We start from the raw sequence: 6,698 nt of genomic DNA, 5'->3' as shown, positions 1-6,698 counted from the left end.
TGTGTAAATGTAGCACATTTTCTGTATCCATTCTTCTGTTGAGGAACATCTGGATTGTTTCTAGATTCTGGCTATTATAACTATGGCTGCTATGAACATAGTAGAGCATGTGTCCTTGTTATATGTTGAAGCATCTTTTGGGTATATGCCCAGGAGAAGTATAGCTGGGTCTGCAGGTAGTATTATGTACAATTTTCTGAGGAACCACCACACTGATATCCAGAGTAGTTTTACCAGCTTCTAATTCCACCAGCAGTGGATGAGTGTTCCTCTTTCTCCACATCATTGTTAGCATCTGCTATCACCTGAGTTTTTGATCTTAGCCATTCAGACTGGTGTGAGGTGGAATAACAGGTTTGTTTTGATTTGTATTTCCCTGATGACTAAGTATGTAGAACATTTCTTTAGGTGCTTCTCAGTCCCTCAAGATTCCTCAGTTGAGAATTCTTTATTTAGCTCTGTACCCCATTTTAACAGGGTTGTGTGGTTCTCTGGAATCTAACTTCTTGAGTTCTTTGTATATATTGTATATTAGCCCTCTATCAGATTCAGGTTGGTAAAGATCTTTTTCCAATCTGTAGGTTGGCATTTTGTTCTGATGGAAGTGTCTTTTGCCTTACAGAAGCTTTTTAATATTATGAGATCCCATTTGTCTATAGTTGATCTCAGATCTTGAGCCATTAGTGTTCTATTCAGGAAATTTTCCCCTGTGCTGATGTGTTCAAGGCCACTTTCTATTCTATTAGATTCAGTTTATCTAGTTTTATGTCAAGGTCCTTGATCTACTTATGACTTTAGCTTTGGACAAGAGATAAAAATGGATCAGTTTGCATTCTTCTACATGGTGACTGTCACTTGGACCAGCACCATATGTTGAATATGCTGGGTTAAAAAGTGGATGGTTTTGGTTGATGTGTCAAAGATCAGGTAACCATAGATGTGTGGATTTAATTCTGGGTCTTCAGTTCTATTCCATTGATCTACCTGTGTATCTCTGTACCAATAACATGTGTTTTTTAAACGATTGCTCCATAATCCAGCTTAAGGTCAGAGATGCTTATTCTCCCAGAAGTTCCCTTATTGTTGAGAATAGTTTTCTATGACCTTGGTTTTTGTTGTTGTTGTTCCAGAAGAATTTGAGAATTGCTCTTTCTATCTCTGTGAAGAATTGATCTGGAATATTGATGGAGATTGCATTTAATCTGGATCCCTGGGAGATCCTAGAGACAGAAGCACCAAACAGGGTATAAAAGGACAGGTCTGAAGCCTATGACATATATGTAACAGAAGACTTCCTGGTCTTGCCCAAGTAGGATAGGATGTGCCTAATCCTGTATAGACTTGAGTCCTCAGTGTAGGGAGATGGCTGGTCTGGGGGGAGAGGTGGAGCACTGACTCTCAGGTAAGCAGGAGGTGGAATGGGTTGAAGAACTATGGGAAGGGGGACCAGAAGGGAGTGTCATCTGGAATGTAAATAAATGCAACAATTAAATGAAAAAAATCAAAGCATTAACTGTCAAATATTTGAATGTCATCCATTTTTCTCTTTCTTCTAGATGATACTATAGTATTCTCTTGAGATGTTTTTCATGCAGCTTCTAGGAATTGGCCATTTTTCTCTGGGCTTAGGTAAGGAAGTAGTCTCAGATAAGATTATCAGAAAGAGAGACCATGGGCTTTGTTTTTCTACTTTGCTTAATTACTGTGAGGTGCTGGGCTATGAGAGGCAACTGGGTACCTGGTCAAGCACAGGCTTTAAAGCCTGGTGACCATCAGACAAAGTAGGTGTTTGGTCATGCTTCTGGGGTCCTGGCTCCTTACGCAAAGGTACAGTCTCCCATAGTCCCCCGTAGAGAGGTCTATAGCCATTGGTCATATAGGAGCAGCACTCCAAGCCCTCCCACATGTATGTAGGTATCCCCAATCTCTCTGAACAAGCTGACGGGAAATACCTGCTGCCAGACCATGACCTACCCCAAAACTGTATATAAGAATCCAATCCAGAAGATATAAGGGTGTGTAAGAATTACTCTTTTGTTTGTGATCTTCTATCTTAAGAGCTGTAACAGTACCACTTGGGAAGATATCTGCTCTCCCAAAACACCATCAGGAGCTTCCTGGCACTCCTTGCTGGCTAGTAGGCCTATCACAGGTTCATGCTGGCCCAGCTCAGTGTAGAGCAAAGAGTACAGTGTCTTGGAGCAACTGAGGTAGGTACATCCGAGATGGATGTGGAGGCAGCTGAAGCAGCTGAAGCAGTGGAGGCAACAGAGGTGATTCCCCCTCCTTGTTCACACTCTCTCTCCTTTGCCAGGACCTTTCACCTGGGCTGGCCAGAGATTTCTGTGGAAAGCTTACAACACACAGGCCCACAAATTACTGCCTTTTGTGATCCCTTTGCTTACTACTTTACTTAACTACTACCTTGTGTGATCCCTTTGCTTACTTCTCTGCCTGATTACATTCTTGTGTTATCTCCTAGTTTATGATTTTGCTTGATTATTGTCTTTGATCTAAGAACTGACCATATGTTTTGGATATACTTAGAATGATATAAAAGGAGGCTGGAGTGAAGTAAAGCTACTTCATCTTCAGTACAGGCTGGAGTTGTGTTGTAATTTGGTCTGTTTTTCGTTTTCACTCCTCACTCCCTGACTTGGTCAGATTGCACCCAAAGTGAGGCTCAAGTAAGGAGGATACAGTGAAAGACACCACTGAGAGTGGAACACTCAAAAAGGAAATGAAAAGAAAAGGGAAATGAAGGGGAAAAGAAAATAAAAGATTTGGGCCAGTGATGAATACATTTTGTAAAAAGAGACAAGGTAATGGTAGAATGTAAATGAAAGATAATGGAAACTAAAGTAGATTTGAAATAAACCATGTAAAAAGACAAGGTAATGGGAGAATGTATTTTGTTTATGTGTTTAGAGTTATGATAGATTATACAGGAGCAAAGATAATTCCCATAGATGCTTTTAGGCTTTGGATCCTGATTAGAGATAGTTTACAAGAGAGAGGAAATAGGTTTCAGAAAAGCAGTTGACCGCTGTGTCTGAGACAGTTTGGAAAAAGAGAAGGAACATGAACATAGGCTATTCCAGAGTTCTCCTAGGGTCAGGAGGAAGTCAGGAGACAACCTGCTTCCTCTATGGTTTCTACTGAGGGAATGTTCTGATTCTGAGTCCCTTAGTTAGGATATATGGGTCCCTTCAGCCCATGTAGTTCTCTTCCCTCTCTTTCTATTGTCTGTCCTTGGGGCACCAATCTGTCCATGTCTGTCAGTTTATGTCTGTGTTTTGTTTTCTTGTATGATTGTTGCTCTGTATTTCATGTTCAAAAGAAAAATGGCTAAATCTTTGTCTGCTGGCTGTCCATCCCTTAGTTTAGTTTTAACTCATTTCAAAGGAAAATAAAGTCTCAATTTGCACCACCAAAACTGTTAAGTTACTTTGCACCTGTAGGTAGGATCCTAGCACAGCTCGAGAAGCTCTGCTAGGAGCTGATTATCTGTACAAGCTGCTCTTATATGGGTCAGCAGCTTCTGACTTCTATGGTAAGGAAGCTGATGGTTGTTTCCCCTAGAAAATCTCTGTGACTGTGATTGTTGGGTTTAGCAGGTGACAAGGTGCTTCTTGAAATTACAGCTAGAAAAAGTAAGAAAATTTTGTCTAGTATAAATAAGCAAATGTGTGGCCACCTCAGGTTTGTTTAAATGTTCTCCATGTCTTGGTTATAGATTATTGGTTTATAAGTTATTGGGTATGGTTAAAAATTTATAACAGTGGTAAAAAAAGTTGGGTTAATGCTGGTAACTCAGAGTTAGAGTAATTCTAGACAACAATACACGGTGTAATGTTGGGCCAACAATACAGACAATGAGCCAACCCAGAGAAACAGGTCTTTAAAGTTACCTCTAAATTGGGATAATTTTTTTCCTAGAAACCAGACATATAGAGTATAAGATTTAAAACTATGTTTTTTAATGAAATACTAAAAGATCCACCATCAGGCATTACTGGTAGCCAAACTTTGTGACATGAAAGTAATGCACTTGTTTTTGATTTTAGAAAAATTTGTTTTGCTTTCCAAAATTAACACTGATATTTGGCCTATTGTATGTGCAACCTTTCCAGGCAAAATTGATAATCATTATCTGAAAGACAAGTTATTACAAATTCTGTCTCTAGAGAACATAGAGGTCAAATTGTAACTTTTACTTAATGTCCTCAGTATTTTCTTATACCACATAATGGAGTTAATCCTTGAGGACTCATACTTAATCAATTATCCCAAATGTATGTTACTCATATTTTAGATTTTGGAGAACTAAAATATGTTCATGTTACTACTGATACCTTCTCAGGCTTTCTTTTTGCAACTGCTTTAACAGGAGAGACAACTAAAAGTGTAATTACTCATTGCCTGCTTTGTTTTTCTATGCTGGGTATTTCAAATCAGATTAAAAGAGATAATTGAACTGGTTATTGTAATCAAGCATTTGAGATGTTTTGTTGACCCTTTAATATTACCAATATTACTGGGATTTTTTTTATAATCCCCAGGGACAAGGTATAGTGGAACAAGACCATGGAACTTTAATACAATATCTTCATAAAGTAAAAAGGAGAAATTATGTGTCCATACACCACAAATTTATTTAAATCTTTAAAAATTTGTATGCCAAGTAATTCTCTGCTAAGTATTTATAGCACCCTAAAACTTGACATATATATGGCTAGGTGAAATGGAACAATCCACCTAATGGCATAAGGCATGATCCCAATAAAGTACTAATATGAGGAAGAGGGCATATTTGTGTTTTTTCCCTGCAGGATGCTGAAGAACCATGGTAGCTGCCAGAATGATCAGTGAGATATGTCGATGCTGGGAGAAAGAATGGTGTTGATTGTGATCTTGCTGAGTGCCCTGACAATGGTAACAGGAAAGCTGTATTGGGCCTATGTTCCTGATCTACCACTGATACATCCAGCAGTGTGGTTCAGACTGGAGATGCTCTTTATCTCCTGCACAAAGGAACTTGCTTATAATAAGACCATGACTTTCAGTGCATTTGGCGATGGGATTTCTGTTTGCTTTGTGAAGCATAGTATAGGTAAATTTCTGTGTTTCCTTAAAGTTGGAATCTTTTACTAATTGCTCTTGCTAAAATTACTTTTGTTTCTTCTACAGTATTTAATATAAGTTGCATTGATTGTATACTTTCTAATTGTGTTAGTGTACTGAAATCTCACATTTCTGTTATAGTGGTCTATCAATCAGTTTTATGGCTTGTGAGTATTATAGGACTTTGGTAATCTGAAAAAGACTTGCAAATACTGGAAGAAGTGAGTCAGACTTTAAGCAGAAGCAAGAGAATAGTGGGCTTGATTATTGCTGGTATAGCAGCTTTGATTATATTAATAGCTAGCATATCTGCTTTTGCAATTGCTTTGACACAAGAAGTTAAGACAGTTACTTTTGTTAATCATTTAGCAAAAAAATGTTACTAATGCTCTGAGTAATCAAGAAGATTCAGATAGACATCTAGAACAACAAATTGACATCCTTATTGATACTATTCATACTATTGGAGAGGAAGGTCAATTTAAGAATAAGAAGTCATCTTGAGTGATATCTAAATATCAATGAAAAATTCAAAGAGACTTGCACAGTATTTGGTATAATTCTAACACCTCTCTGGATATTCTGTGTGTTAAGGAGATGATGAATACAAGGAATACAGAGTTCAAAGTAAAGTCAGCTCAGGAATGCATGCCATTCCTTTAATTTGGTCATTGAGATTCATGGTTTAAGCTCAGTATTTCTATGTTGGTCAAGCTTCAAGAATGGCTTATATAGCTTTATCATGTTCACCCTTCTTGTCCTGGCAATACTTTTAGTCTGGCCCATTGTGATAAAAATTGCCTTACACAACATCAACACGATGGCTGTCAGAATACATGGCTTGAAACTAAAAATAGATCCCAAGACAGAGTCATTAATCTAACAGGCTGGCATCCAAAGACAGGTAATTTTCTTTACAGAACCTTACCACCCTAAGACAGAATTACATTGTTTTTGAAAATGTATATTCCAAGAGAAGTAAGGAAGGCATTCTTGACAGAATCAACTAAGAGACAGGTGCAGTCTTGTTTATGAAATAAAAAGGGGGAGATGCTGAAAGCTTTTGGTGCAACTTCTAGGACTTGGCATTTATCACTGGGCTCAGACAAACAAGTAGGCTCAGATAAGAATATCTGAAACAGTGACCATGGGGCTTTGTTTACTACTTTACTTAATTACTACCTTATGAGATCTCTTTGCTTACTATTTAACAATTACCTTGTGTGATCTTTTTGCTTACTACACTGCTTCATTCCTTTCTTGTGTGATCTTTTTTACTATTTTTCTTGATTACTGTCTTGGATCTAAGAATTCACCATGTGTTTCGGATATACCTAGAATGATATAAAAGCAGAGTGGAGAGAACTAAAGCTGCTTCAGCCTCAGCACAGGCTGGAGTCATGTTGTAATTTTGTATGTTTTTATTTTGCAATCTTCACTCCTTCAGTTGAGACTCTGTTGACTAACTGAGCTGGCTTGGTCAGTATTCATATATCTCCACAGTAAGAGAGACACAGAGAAAGAGAGAGAGAGAGAGAGAGAGAGAGAGAGAGAGAGAGAGAGAGAGAGAGAGA

The sequence above is a fragment of the Grammomys surdaster genome, unplaced genomic scaffold (assembly GCF_004785775.1).
Source record: "Grammomys surdaster isolate TR1022 unplaced genomic scaffold, NIH_TR_1.0 125928, whole genome shotgun sequence".
NCBI lineage: Eukaryota > Metazoa > Chordata > Mammalia > Rodentia > Muridae > Grammomys > Grammomys surdaster.
This window is presented reverse-complemented; position numbering follows the sequence as displayed.